Here is a 15492-nt window from a genome sequence, read left to right on the forward strand (position 1 = left end):
ATATTTGAAGATATATCGCCCTCTAGAGGGCTTCCTGGATCACAGGCTCATAAGAAACATTTAATTTAAAAGTGTGTTCATCATTTAATTGTATTACATGATAAATAATACATTACACATTTTGTACTATTTTATTTTCTTTAAACAAGAATTTTAGTCAGAAATACATCAACTTTTATAAGACACAATTTTAATTAACAAGCATACATTATCAACTCTATAACAAATACTATACTATATAAAACTATATACCAGTTAAATAAACATCTGTATTCATTATTTTAAAATAATGTTTACTTTAAACTCCAAAACACTGACGTACTATCAAACCATCATTCTCAGACTGTTCTACTGTATATACCAGGGTACGTGAACTGTAGAATTTTGACCAGAGTGGATAGAAAATGAAACTAATAAGTAGTAGTAGTAATAATAATAATAATAATAATGATAACAATGAGAGTCAACTTATCTCTCACTCCATCTTTCACTATATTAGTATTTCACTATACTAGTCTCTGAAGTATATGTGAGGAAAAGGATGATGATCATCAGAGAGCAAATTCACCTAGACAGCATTTGGTGTTTTGACTTTCTTTTTAGCATAACTTTTTCATTTTTTCATGCATATTGTTAAAAGTCAATTGTAAAAAACGTGAACTAAAATCCTAGCACTATTACACCTACGCACCAAAATGTGCTCATTGAAACCCATTCAAATCACTATGTTTGGTCCTGCTCAAATATAAAGTAAAAAACATTAATATTAAATTTTTTTTACATCATTTGAAGCATGACTGATTTCCATCACGATGACATAATTTTTGCCATGATGGCACATGGAGAAAAAAAATGCTTTTTCTGATCAAGGGCACTCCCACTAAACCCCGCCCCCCTCTCTCCACATAAGCTTTGAGGCGGTAATTTTGCGTGGGTGTGTAAGTGCATGTCACGCACACGTGTACGTGCGCACGTGTCTTCAACGTGCACGTTGCATTTACAGTGTCAGAATGCGTAAAAGCGAAGGTCGCTTTCAAGTGGCACCTTTTCCATGCCCTCCTATCATGTGAATTTTTTTGTCCAAACTTTCAGAGCACCACATTTTCAAAAGGACCGTCCCCAAAGCACCTTGACATCTAATTGTGGGTCCCCACAGCTTTTAAATATCCAAAACACAGGAGATTTCCCAGCCCATCAAATGTACAGCCGCAATTAGAACCAAAACAAACCCCGATCTGTGCACCTGTCCACCACGCTGCAGCAATCACAGGTGCACAGGTGAGGAGGTGTCTGTGCATAGCTAAGGAGCATAGCTGAACGTCTCATGTCATACCACACACAATGAAGCGTTACAGTGGCACCACAGAGCCCATGGAGCATGATGCGCTACATCGGATTTAGGCATGTTCTGGCTCATCTTTCACATACACCAGGCTGCAATAATCAAAAAAATAATAATTCCACTTTGCATTAAGTATATTGAAAATAATAATTTGTTTGTGTTTTTTTACATCATAAAATGCAGGTGCAGCATGACTAAACCTGGCAATTCAAAAACAATTAAAAATATAAATGTATACTATTTTTATAGGTGTGTACTTTTACAAGCACCATTTTGTGCTCTAGGCGTGTTAACGTAACCTTTTTGAAGGTTAAGGGTTAATGGGAATAAATTTGCCTCTTGTGAAATGTCTGTACCTGACTTTGCTCGCCCTATTAACACCACTGTATTTTAACATTGGTGATAATGATGTTACTTCGAGAGCTCAATATTTTCTCAGGTAGTACTTGGTATAAGAAGTATGAGACCCACTGCTATAAAAGATGAAGCCTATATCATCAGTGGAAGAATCATTGTAGAGTGCTGGATTCTGTAAATATAGACATTTGGAAGCAAAATGAAATGATTTCAGTATCATATTATTGAGAGGAAATCACAATCTGTTCACCTGTTTCCTCTCTTACCTTCATCTTTTGTCAGCTCTCTTGAAGAAATTTGACTGTAAAATAAATCAGTGGGGTAGAAGTTACTGCTCCTCTAAGGACGGGTGTAACTTGAATACACTGATGCTAACCTCGGTCAAGGTTTATTTTGACAAGTGAAATAAACGTACCTGCTGTCCTCTGGCTGGCTTGTGTTGGTTGCCTGTTCGACTCTCACTCCCCATAACACCTGCGAGGAAATCATCAAATAAACATATTTCAACAGCAAAGTGTTGAGTAAAATAAAATAAAAAAGCAGGGATGGACACAAGTATTCGATTTTTTGCTTGACCGTAGGAAATCAGTTACACTATTTGTAAATAAATGTTTGCATAAAACACAAACATTGCATAAAAATCTCTATTGATGGTTCTATTGATGATCTATTTGTGGTGCTTCTATTATCACAATGTGGCAGCAGTGGATTTCATGTGTGTCTGCAGAAGTTTAAGAGATTTCTTGAATGCGTCTCGACTCTTCTCCTCGTAGGTCAACACACTGTAGATCCAGCAGAAATTATGACATTTACCAAGGTCTGTGAATGCATCATGTCAGCTGCTCAACGCGCAGTGAACCCTGCATTGCTCTCACTAGCGCTCATGCCTCGGAGTTTCGAATATTCGATGAATAACATCATCTTACTGTTTTTAACAGACACTGTCACATCAGGCCTTCACTGGCTCCCCTTCACTGGCTTCCTGTTCGTTTTAGAGTTGATTTTAAGATTTTACTGATCACTTTGTGTATGGGACTGTACATTTCAGAGATGTTGACCCCCATACAAGCTGCCGCACAGCCTCGGCTCCTCGGGCAGGCCTCTTCTGACTGTTCCAAAGTTGAGACTCAAATCTGCCTGAGGAGATAAGGCTTGCAGAAGCCTTTTTTATAGACTTTATTTATTCATTCACTTCTTCATTAATCTATCTGCCCTTATCATGACCCTTTATATTGAGAGTTATTATTTGACACGTGTAAGCCTTCATCCTCAATTGCTTTATTTATTTTAATCTTTGGTTACCATTTTCGTCGTGCTTTTATTCAGTGTTAATCAGTGTTTGTTTTTAAATCTCTTGTTGTCTTGTTTGACTTTTATTAATCTGAGAAAGAACTTTAGTGGAAATAAAGTTGTAATTATTATCATCAAATATTCGAATAGCATGAAATGCCCATCCACCAAAGACACAACAAACAAGTTTAGAAAGACTTACTTGGTGTTTGATGAACAATGTTGACTTTGCCTGGTAAGAGAAAAGGCTTTTTTTTTAGCCATTCATGTTATTAAGTTAAATGCAGTCACTTGATGGAGGTTAAACAATAGCAAAGAAAAGAAATCTGGATTCTTTATTTCTAAAACCCCAAAAGCATGTGTCAAGTTCTGCTGGAGAAGTTCAGGAGCCTGAGCATCAGCCTGAGCATCAGCCTGAACATCGGCCCTCATTAGCCCAGGAGGAAACGTCAGCTGCTGACACTACGTTAAATGTTGGTTGATCACCTTCTAATGGGTTTATTGAGGAAAGAGCAGTATACTATACATCACCCCCTTGGCAAAATGATGTTCTGCATTCATGATGTGCACTGTGCATGATGAAAGCCAGGGCAACAGGAAATAAAATAAAAGTTATCACAAAGCGAACCAACCAAAGGATAGCAACAGTGAATGCTAGTGAAAGAGATAGGTAGTGTATTGGTTCTCTACACAAAAATGCATGCGATTTTCCCAAATCTGGGACACTGAAGGGAATCTGGGTGTTTCAGGGCAAAACGCCGTTTCCGTGTAGGGATGCAGGGATATTTACCGTAGACACATTCATTGTCCTTGCTGCTGCTGATGGGGCCGGCTCTGAGCTGACTCATCCTTTCCTGCAGACACAAACATCAGTCCGTTTACATTAGAGCCACACACAGGCATCCATTTATTGACACTATTGCACAGTGCTGCTGACTGAGATTGAGGTTTTGCAGTCGGGTCATAAATCTTTTAGTGCCTCCATGGAGGTCCAGCAGAAACTGTGTGTCTACAAATGTAAATACATACATGAACATGAGTCACCACAGCACAATAAAAGAGTGAAGGTGCTTTCAGATAGGTACTACTGCATTTTTTAAATACTGTTTACAGTGCATTGATAATAATGTACTACAGTTTTTCTACTTTTATCTACAGTAGTAAGTTACTTTAATATAATATATTATCATATATTCAGTCAAGTGAAAAAAAAGAGTGGGTGATATTAACTTGAAGTTATATCACAATATTCCATTATGATGTAGCAATAACAAATAAAAGAGTTTGTTTTGATGTGTGATGATATACAGAATCATTCACAAAACAATGCAATCTACAAAGTTTGTAGATTTCATTCAATATTCAAAAACAAACAGTAGTGGCAGGCCACATGAAATTGATTGAAGGGCACAGGTTTGAGACCTCTGAGCTACAACAATAGAGTCCTGCAAACATCTTTGCATTTTTACCTTTTTTTTTTCCAAAAATACTTTTGAAGAACTTTTTATTTGTATTAGTAACTTTAATAATAGTAAACATTTACTAAAGTACTAATTGATTACATGTTAACACATAAAGATATATCTTTTTCAAAATAAAAGGTCTGTTGTGGAAACTCCAGGCCTTAGTGCAAAATGCCACTGTCTTGGCAATAAGTATTTGTTTATTTATGTATTTTCAGGCACATGCTGTCTGTTCTAGTACCCTGCCAGTAGGTGTCCTCAGCTCCTCTGGAGTCAGGCTGATAATAATCATCAGCCACTTCAAAAATAGAAAATGTCTGAATGTTTGATTGATGAATGACTTAAATCACTCCACATCACTCATGCACGGAATCGATGTGCTTTCCTGATTTACACATAAGGCTGGCTGCTTTTCAATTACAAACCCAGTTGGGCCATATCTTCAAACTAAACAGAAATAAGTAGTGTGTATCATTTAAGTTACCTTAAAATAATAATTAAAAAAAATAAAGTGCATCAAAGCAAAACAAGTGCGCAATATTAGCAACCTTTGTTTCTCTTTTCTCTGTATGTCATACTGTGTATAGGCACATCTCATAGTGTATGTAACAGAATACCAAATGCTATCAAACTTATCAGGCTATGCATTAACTGGTGGGACCACAGGTTGGGCCACAGTTTGCTTCTGGGCCACACGTAGCCCATGAGCCGCCTTAGAATAAGCTGGACATGAAGCAAAATAACGACTGTCTCTCCTGTCTCTCAGATATTGGGATTATTCTTGAAAACGTCTTTACTACAAGGTAAATGGCTTCCTGTACCCACTTGCTTTACGAGTTTTATCAGGTCCTGAATGCATATCATTTTAATATCAGTTCTTACTTTTTGAGCAGCATCCATGCCCTTCTGAACTATCTGCCAGTCACTGACATACTGCATGGCCTCGTCCACATTGAGTGAACTGGCCCTCACCCTGTGCTGGACATCACTGAGCTCTTGTCCATGTTTCTGGTTGGACGTGAAGGTGTCGTAAGTGGACCCGATGCTCTTGTGTCGCCCGTGTGCTGCAAAGAGCAACAAGCGATCAAAGGAAATCTGACATTCTTATTGACAGGCAACACACAATGATCACCCGGCAACAAGTGAATGAGGTAGATTTCAGATATGATACCACAACGAGGAAGAAAAGGCAGAAATCAGAAAGTGTAAACCTGTTCCAGATGGCATTCATAACGAGGATTAGATAGCAATGTGTTTTCCCCAACCCCATTTGTAGTGTCAGTGAGTCATGAGGATGTTAAGTCATTTTCTGGATGATCTATGGACATGTCACTCTGTCACTAGCATTACAGCAAAGCAGACAAATAGCTTTGTGTCTCTTTACACTTTTCTCTTATTGCCTCCTGAAAGCTCCAGTCTACTCTTTTTTTCAAATACCTTTTTCTGTCTGTGTGCCCTTTGCTTTGCTGCAATGATGACTCATTTCTCTAATGATTGTGACAATTTGACTCATTTAACAGAAAGTTATGCATGTTAGATCAGATTCTATTTGACACTGGGCAAACTCACATATTACAGCAGCAAATATTTCTATCTACTTGTCAGTGGTATGAGTGTCTATGATGCTGTAAACCCTTTATAATGACTAATTCTAGGATTTAAGCTATACAGTGCAGTGGTTTGAGTATTTTTGATGCTGTAAACCATGCAATGAAGTAGTACAGGTATTTTTGATCCTGTGAGCCCTTTATCGAGACTAAATATTAGGGTTTTAAGCTTTACATCGCAGTGGTATGAATATTTCTGATGCGGTCAACCCTTTATTGAGACTAAATGCCATGGTTTCCAGCTCTACAGTGTAGTGATATGAGTATTTTTGATGCTTTATCGAGACTAAATATTAGGGTTTTATCTCCAACTTACCTTGCACAGTGGGTAGTGAACACAGATCAGCATTGCCCTGTGTTGCCATTTTGTTCTGGAACACTGTAAACACAGCACAGCTCACAGTTTTGCATATAATTGTAATTCAGTTGAAGTAAAAGAAAAATGTGACTCATTTACTGACTTAATCCACAGTGAAAACAATGTGCTCCTGCACTTCTATCATCTCTCCACAAGATGGAGTCATATTCTAAATCTAAAAGCATGAACCCCTGAGTGGATTGTGCAAAGCCTAGTGTAAATAACCACAAGACAAAAATGGCCTTTCACTACTCTTTCAGAGCTTATGACGGATCCTGAGTATATGTGAGAAAAGGCTGGAATCGTGCGATATTCCTGTCATAAAACATGGGTTTTCTCTCCAAGGAAACACCCACATACTGTATTCTGTTCTGGATCAAATTAGACCTTCTGAATGATGCTGTTGGTTCAGTAGTGACTGAGCGTTCCGAATGAAAGGCTGCACTGTGTAGCTGTCAGAGGCGGTGGAGCTGCGGCTGACAGTGACCAACACTGGATTAAAATTCAACATCCACACCCTGCAAGATAATCCTGCCTCGGACGACTTCCTCCATGACAGCGTCTCTCTCTCTCTCTCTCTCTCTCTCACCCCCTTTCAAACACAGCTTCTCTTTTGCTCGTAACACAAAGTCTGGTTTCATGGCTTCAATTCAGTGAGTGGAATACTGCTGCAGAGCTGTCACATGACCTTAGCTATTACTGTATTTTGCTGTAGCGAGGGTGCATTGCCCTTTATGTAGCGTAAGTCATATCCATCGGAGCAAATATCCATTCACATTTCAGCATTTCGGTGTCATTGAGCTGAGGACGTTGTCGCTAACAAAAGGAAAAACTCCTCAGTATTTCCACTTTTGCAGCGCTCTCCAATAACTGGCCCCTCGCCTAATCCTCCACCGAGCCTCATCTTACCTCTCCCATCTTTCACTGCAGCAGTGGGAGTTAGGAACAAAATGTGATCCTTGTGTGGTTTGAAGCTCCACTGTCTCAATAGATGGAAACCTCAAAATCCCTCTCCTTTCTCTCGTGCGCTCTGGGGACAAGGACGATGGAAAACATGTGTAATGACTTATTTTGGCGGACTTGGCCTTGGTCTGGCCAAGATTGGTTGCAGATGGCAGCCGCGTAGTTCCCTCTCCATTACTGAGGGGATGGATAGGCTGCAGAGAGTTCAGTGTTGCACTCCGTTCCGCATTTTGCTTTGTAAGTGAGATAATTGGCTCATAGGATACAAACACGCTCACTAAACAGATGCATAATTGGTAGGGATGACACGATACCACTTTCTGATGTCTGATACTGATACACAGTATCTACCGATACCAATATCGGTCATTTGTGCTAGCCATTTCAACAGACATAATTCTCCAACTGTGCAACAAATATAAACAGCCCACAACATGACTCAGCTAAAATGCTGTTGCTGATTTTTATTTACACGTTTACAGCCTATGCCTCGTGAAGCATGCGATATATATTGGATTGTTGGATTGTATCAGATATTTGTGTTTGTCTGATATCTGATCCAGTAATTTGACCAATAACGATTGAATTCACATGTCCTCATTGTTAGGGACAGGTTTAATAGAGTCAGTGGGGATAACAAAGGGTCACACGTGGTGTTCTCCCCATGTGCTTGTGGGTCTTCTCCGGCTACTCCAATTTCCTCCCACAGTCCAAAAACATGCAGAGGTTAATTGGACACTCGAGTGAATTGTGGCTCATCTGCGATGGACTGGCGACCTTTCCAGAGTGTGACCAGCTGGGGTTGCCCCCCATGACCCTCATGTGTAGAATACAGTGGTAGACAATGATGGTAACAATTAAATGTGGATGTACGTGTTCATGTTTGCATTTGCAGGATGGAACAAGGGAAGCCATTTTAATGATTTATAAGCCTTAATAAAACCAGTCATTTTTGGATGTTTCATCTTCATGAAATATTCACGCTGCTGAAATTGAACGGTTAGGGCCTGTTGGCTCTTGATGTGGTCAAATGTGTCCTTCTCTGTCCCCACTTTTGTTTGTTTTGTGGCGGTGAGCAAGCGTGTTCCCGTGGTTTATGGGATGAAAACAAACTGCATGGCTGAAAAGCCTCTTCACTCATTCCAGCAGTACTCCACTGACAAAGGCAAAGCACATACCAGGCACTTCCTCCCTCCCACACGAGCTCCCAAACTCCCCTTCACATGCTGTGCATTACTCAGCGTTGGTTTTACTCCAAATGAGCTCCATCATATCTGTGAGTTGAAAGAGATAAGTCATAGGCTACCTTGTGTGATGTAAGAGGTTCTGTCCTCCTTCACCTGGACGCTCTCAGGCCGAGGAGTGGGCGCTGGTGGGCGATTGGCAATAACCACTGCTGCCTTTGTTGAGTTCACAATGGTGTCATATTCATCATTCACCCCCAGTGGAGCGTAGAGATCTTCCACCTCCTCCCCTTCACCCTCTACAGTGGAAGGATTCCCTAATGCACAAAATGTTTACTGCTTGAATGTCATGATGAAACTCTGCATGCTGTTTTCACTACACTTACTCAGACGCAGCACTGCGTGGCGTGCCCATCAGCATGAGAAAAGCATTCAGCGGCACAGTAGAATAATCATATTCTGGGAAGAAGAAAAAAAAGCTTTCCTTTAGTGCTTCACTCACCTGCGGTGCTCATCACTTCGTCCACAGTGGCATCATTGTTGTTCTTCGCGTAGTTAAACATATTCTGAAAACAACAGAATGAAGAGACAAGTTTTTATGACTCATCCATACAATAAGGAGACCACTCAAAGACAATACTGGTGACAGTACAATACAAAATAATCTGTTTGTCAGTGTTTAAGCTGGATATTTGCTTTTTGACAGTGGATTATTTGTGTCCCGGTATGTGACAAATGTTGATACAATGCAGGTTTGTAATTTAGGTAAGAATGTAGATCAGTGGTTCAATCTTTGGTTGTCTCACTACATCCTTTCTGTAGGCTCATTTTCTGATTTTCTCCTCTTGCTAAGGCATAAAAATGAAAGATTACAGCGGAGGTGACGACCTCCTAACCACTCTCTGTGCTCTGTCACATTAAAGGTTGATACCTGCCTCCGTGGTATTCAGCGTTTTCATGTCAGATGTGACAAATATCCAGATTTATTAATTCAGGTTTCTCACCACGTCCCTCCCAGGACTTCACTTGTGGGAAAGCAATTTCAGGTCTATATCAGGAATTACAGAGGTGTGCTGTAACCCTGTCTGCTGGGCTGAAAGATTGCAGTCTTCCCTGTGACAACAGAGCTGCTGCTGCTGCTGCTGCTGCCGAGTCGGCTAATAGCATGCTGAGGGACAGACGGGGCTGTGATCAGGGTAATTATGAAATCACACCATCTTCCCCTTTCAGTCCAAACATACCATTTTGTGAGCAACTGAAGAGCCTTTCCTTGATATTTAGATGACATCTGTAATCACAATGAGATACAGATATTCATTTGCCGCCATATTTCCACTATAAGAAAAGACCTGCCGTCAAAAGTATTTACTTTGACAGAAATCTAAAAAGCAAAACTAGGAAATTGCATTCACCATTTTTAAGGCCGTAACTAACGATAGTTTTCATAATGAAATGATTTCTTAATAAATTATTTTCTCGAAATGATTGATCAGTGTTGATCACATTTTGAAATGATAATGTTTTCAAATGTCTTATTTTTGTCCACAGAACATTTGAATGATTTCTATCAGGTCTGATAGTATTGCTTGACAGAGCCTGTTCTCAGATGAAGGACGTGACATACGTTTTGTTCTACTTCTTCTTTCGGCTTTTCCCTTCAGGGGTCGCCACAGCAGATCATCTGCTCCATCTTCAACACACTTTCTCCAAAATACAATCACTATCCTTCCTCTGCACGTGACCAAACCATGTCAAACTCACTTCTCTTACTCTATTTTCCAAACCGCTCAACCTGAGCTGTACATGAATATGCTCATTTTTAATCCTGTCCATCCTGGTCACTCAGCATCTTCAGCTTTGCTATCTCACTTTTACAAATATCATTACATCTGTTTTATTCACAAAGACCAAACTGAGGTGGAGAAGTAACATCAACAACAACAACAACATAAATCACTAAAGCCATGCACTGCAGCTTTAAAAAAAACTCCATGCTGCTGCTGCTGCTGTTTTTTTGCTATTTTACGTCCACGTTAATTATCACCACGCATGACTCTGAAAGCCTCTATCACAATAGAGATGGTAATGCCTTAGGATTACATTAGATTCCACTGCCGTTTTAAGAAGATGCATTCTGAATTTAATGTGTATAGATGAGACAGAGCTCATTTTGATCATAATATCCTCCATGTAACCTGCCACGCACTGTGTGCAGTTTCCAAGCAACACAGCCACTCGTGACTCAATTACAATATTACACTGCTTGCAGTAGACTACTGTAAATTGCTTATTGGCTGCCGTGAATGCATTACTGAACAGTGGAGTTTCATAACAGGCCCAACAGGTAGAGAGGACGGCTTAATTGAAGCCGCAGCGCGAACGTTGACTTAAAATAGACGGACGCTGTGCTTAAAAGCACAGTGTGGTGTTTTCGGAGGTTGTCGCTGGATAAGGGAAGAGGTATTTATTTACTAGCCGCTAATGCTAAATCATTCCACAGATGTCTGAAGCTGCAGGAGCCCCAGGCATTCCAGACACATTCACTCTCACCACTGCAACCCGAGCAGCAGCGCTTCAGACAAAGCAGCATGGTTTTGTTAGGCGGGGGACAAAATCTGAAAAGTGAATCTGTTTACAGAGGCTGAGATGCTCACATCACAGGCTCCTAGTGCCGCTGTGTCTGATGTGTTTCATTGTTTGTTATATGACAGTGAACTCATCACATTAACGCCATACAATTAAAATTCCTGTTTTTTTTTTGCATGACACTAATGATTATTTTCAATTGTTTTATCGATTAATGGATACGTTATTTGGTCCACAAACATTTTTGAATTTAAATGATTTATTTGTTATTTATTTATTATTTATTTAGTAATGTTAGGTGTTGCAACACTATATATTTACACTTAAAACTATTTTTACTCAGCAAAGTGTTATTTTTGCTGTGTTCTCCACCAACACCAAAGAGTCGTGTGGATTTGCTTTTTTTGAAGGTGCTAACATTCTGATGTCTTGCAACTGTTTTGATCATCGATGAATCGGTTTGAGAGTTTTTAAAGTGATGATAAATTAAATTTCAGCTTCTTAAATGTGAATAATTTACCAAAAGATATTAGATTCACCTGCAGCTCCTCCTCTACAGCCTGCCCTATACTATTTTCAAATCCATAACTTGATTTTAAAAACAGACCACAGACACAATGAACCTTTTTAACCGATTTTCAATATTTGAATCCTGCGATCCAGTCAAGACACAGGACCACACACTTGGCATTTAATCAAACAATTTTAAAAGGAGGAGATTGCAGGGATTTGGGATCTCACTTAAACTCACATGATTCAACGTGATTCTGTCGGCATTGTCAATTAATAGCTGTTGTGTGCGCGCGATGTTTTTGGGTTGATAAACAAAAAAACTGTGGATGAAGTCATCACTGAGAAGACGGAACATCCGTTTCCCGGTCAACTCGCTCTCATTGGTTAGTGTGCGTCCGATGACACTACAGGGTCATTTGGCCACATAATCTGTTCGAACTCACGACTGTTCGCTTTCCTAGCTCCCAAATGGTGGAACGAGCTCCCCATCAACCTCCGGACAGCAGAAAGCCTCCACATCTTCCGCTGCCGAAAAAAAAATGCACTACATCGCACTTATGAGTAACACTTTATAGTTTGGCATATTTGAAGCACTTACTTACTTCTAGCTCTTGTTTGTACCCAAATGTTGAAATGCACTTATTGTAAGTCGCTTTGGATAAAAGCATCTGCTGAATGACATGTAATGTAATTTAATGTTCAAAACAGCCCAAAAACTGTAACTGGGCCAGACTGGGACTGAAATTTGGCCAATTATTATTCTAGTATGGGCTTAATGTGGCTGAAAAACAGATTCTAAATGTAAAATCCACACGCCCAACGCACACAACCTGAAGGGCGAAGAGAGCTTTACTCTCCGAATCAGGACGACAGAATAATTTAAATAATAGGCAAATTTCAGGAGTTCACTGGTAACGCTGGATACTGACTGAGCTGAGTTAAGAAAACAGAAAACACAGTAACAAATCCCACGTCTAACGGTATAGGGTGTCATCTCATGTGGCTCCCCTGCATTTGAATTGCATTACACTGGGTGCATCAGAAATAGCTCTTTGCTGAGCTGCACAGTTTATTTGTATTTATTGCGCTCTGTGCTCCGTCTGGTGAGACTTAAATATTTGTAGAGAGTCCACCTTACTGCCAAGTGACCCCAGTATTCAAATATGAAATAAGGACAACGTGTTTGTGTTTGTAATTACCATGAGCAAGCACAACATTACAGTCTGAGGATACAAACGCAGTAGATAACAGCGGAGTATTAGCTATATTTGTATTCTAGTTATGCTCCCTCTGAATAATTCAGCTCTTCCCCCTCTGGAGCAGTTCACAGCTAATTAACAAAGAAGTGTGGTGCCATGGCAGACTGGTGGATCTGACGCAGGCCCTGTGACTGATTCAGCCCGGGTACGAAGCCAGGGACCCATTCATCCAGGATTTATTGACAAGAGTGCAGCTCCACTGACGCCCAAATCACTGATGCATCATGGGTTGATTAATTGGAAGTGTGTGTGTGTGTGGGTGTGACAGTGCAGATGAGTTAATGAAACTGCCATGCAAAAAAAAGAGAGCAAGAATGAAACCCCGCCTACCAATCCTTAATTGATTTATTCTTTGAAGCATGAATATTAATCTATATGACACGGCACGGTTTAGGTTGCAACTCCACTACGAAAAAAAGTACCTCGACGCGGAGTTCACCTCAGCGATCAGCACCGCACGGCAGCGTGAAACTGCGGCGACTTCGTTTTACACGCGACACACACACACACACACATATTTGTTCAGTACTTCCTCCATGACCGGAGCACAGGGTCTGTGATGCAGCTCGCCGTTTGCAATCAGCAGTGCTGTGCCTAAATACACCAGACTCCTGTAGTTGGAGAGTAACCCACGTTTTTAGGATTGTTGAGTAGCTTTAAGTGATCTACAGTTCGGCACTGTTCGGCTTGATTTCTGTGTCGGACGTCTCCGGGGCACAGACTCCTACTCCACAGACTACAGCAACAGGGTTCATGCTGCTCCCTGGTCGCGATCAGCGGTGCTGTCACTAAATACACCAGACTCCGCTGTTAAATATTGAGATTTCCCTGTTCATTAACCCATGTTTTTAGGATTGTTACGTAGTTTTAACTGATCTACAGTTCAGCACTGTTCGGCTGTGTCGGACGTCTCTTCCTATGACAGCACTCTGACCGATCAGTGGCCTTCAGTCTGACCAATCATCGCATAGTACCTACAGAGCATGCTTGGAACCTTGCCAGAGCCAGTACTAAAAATAGTGGAAACGCTACTTAAACTGGTTCAGTGTTTCAGTTTCAGGCCAAATGTTTTTTTAGGATTCATTTTTGTTTATGATGCGTGCAGAAGGCGCGAGTATTATAGGGGGTTCCGGGGGTAAAAGTTTGAAATTCATAATTCTCTGAAACATTATTTCCTGCCTTTTGAGGTGCAAATTTTGTGGGATTTTGTGCTTTATTGTCTACTTATTAAGTAAAGCTTTCATATACTTATGCAAGACATTTAGCAAGAAAGAAAACAATTCTTACATGATTACTCTTCTGGAAGAAGCTGGAGATTACTGTCTGTCATCTTCCTCGTTTCCTCTTTTTTCACAAAAGTAACTTTGTATTTTGAAGAAAAATGAGAAACAAAAGGTCCTTATTTTTATATAACCTGTAAATAGTCAATAGTTAAGCACACTGTTCTCCACAAACAACATCCATTTATCAACCTTAAAAGTTAAGGCTTCCTACTATTCAACGGAACCATACTAAAGCTAGCACACATATTTCATACCCATTCACACACTGCCGCTACACGTCGCTTCAAGAGCAACGTGAGGTGAAGTGCCTTGCCCCAGGACACATCGGCATACAGACGAGTGGACCCAGGAATCGAACACAACCTTCCAGTTGAAAGACAACTCAACTGAGCTGCTGTCACTAAGAAAAGTGGTATTGTCTTGAACTCACAGTCAAGTGATTGCAAGATTAGGTAGCATTTAAATTTTGAAAAAGGGCAATGTCATTTGACATTTATTGAAGCTAAACTTGCAGAAGTATCCTGGAGTGTAACCTGAAAAGGTTTTGTGGGGGTATGACCTTGGCTCAATTGTAATCATAAAACTGAAGCCTTCGTTTTCTACTGAAGCAACTTTATTTTAAAAACAGGATAGGATAAGGTGGGTTTTTACACGTCTAATGTACAGTATATAGTTTTTAGCTGTCAAGATGAATGATGAACTTTAATTACCCTCCAAGAGAACCCGCGATTGTTGGCTAATGTTGAACTTGTCTTTTATGTTACATACAGTCCCTGTAGGGTGACCTGTGTTTGACTCTGCCTGCGCCCTGTCAGCTCTGCCGACTCACTGACGGTTCACAGGGAGCACTTCGACTCACCAGAGCGATCTGATCAATCCCAGCTCCATCTGCAGTCACTCTCAATTAGCAATGTTGCTTGGAGGATGAATACATTTGCAACAGCTGTTAGTTAGAGTGTCTGGATTTCCCCCTGGAGAGGGAATTCTCCATAGGTTGATGTGAGGCTTTAGAGAAAGTTAAAACGTTGTCGGTATTGTGTATTGACATAGGACAAAATGAGAATGATGCTGTATTCTAAACTGAGGAATGGAATGTATCAGCTGAAACGGGCTTTAAAGATCCAGTGTGTAAAATGTAGGTAAAATGATTTCAGCCCATGGGCTGATGGAGCGGGAGCTTGGCTTGTAACAGTGTGTTGTATGCATTGTTATTTTTCATTGTTTTCATTAATTACTTTAAACTCTGCTACCTTTTGGCAGGCATCGATAGTATACTTGTATACAGAG

General features: G+C 40.3%; 1 long non-coding RNA gene across 1 annotated transcript; it reads right to left on the minus strand.

Annotated features, from left to right (window-relative positions):
- Positions 1 to 1556: 1556 nt before the first annotated feature.
- LOC122765965 lies at positions 1557 to 2169 on the minus strand. The gene is made up of 3 exons (XR_006360028.1): positions 2115 to 2169; positions 1966 to 2000; positions 1557 to 1871 (listed from the first exon to the last, which is right to left on the minus strand). It is a non-coding gene; the product is annotated as an uncharacterized LOC122765965 (long non-coding RNA).
- Positions 2170 to 15492: the final 13323 nt, after the last annotated feature.

The sequence above is a fragment of the Solea senegalensis genome, linkage group LG3 (genome assembly GCF_019176455.1).
Source record: "Solea senegalensis isolate Sse05_10M linkage group LG3, IFAPA_SoseM_1, whole genome shotgun sequence".
NCBI lineage: Eukaryota > Metazoa > Chordata > Actinopteri > Pleuronectiformes > Soleidae > Solea > Solea senegalensis.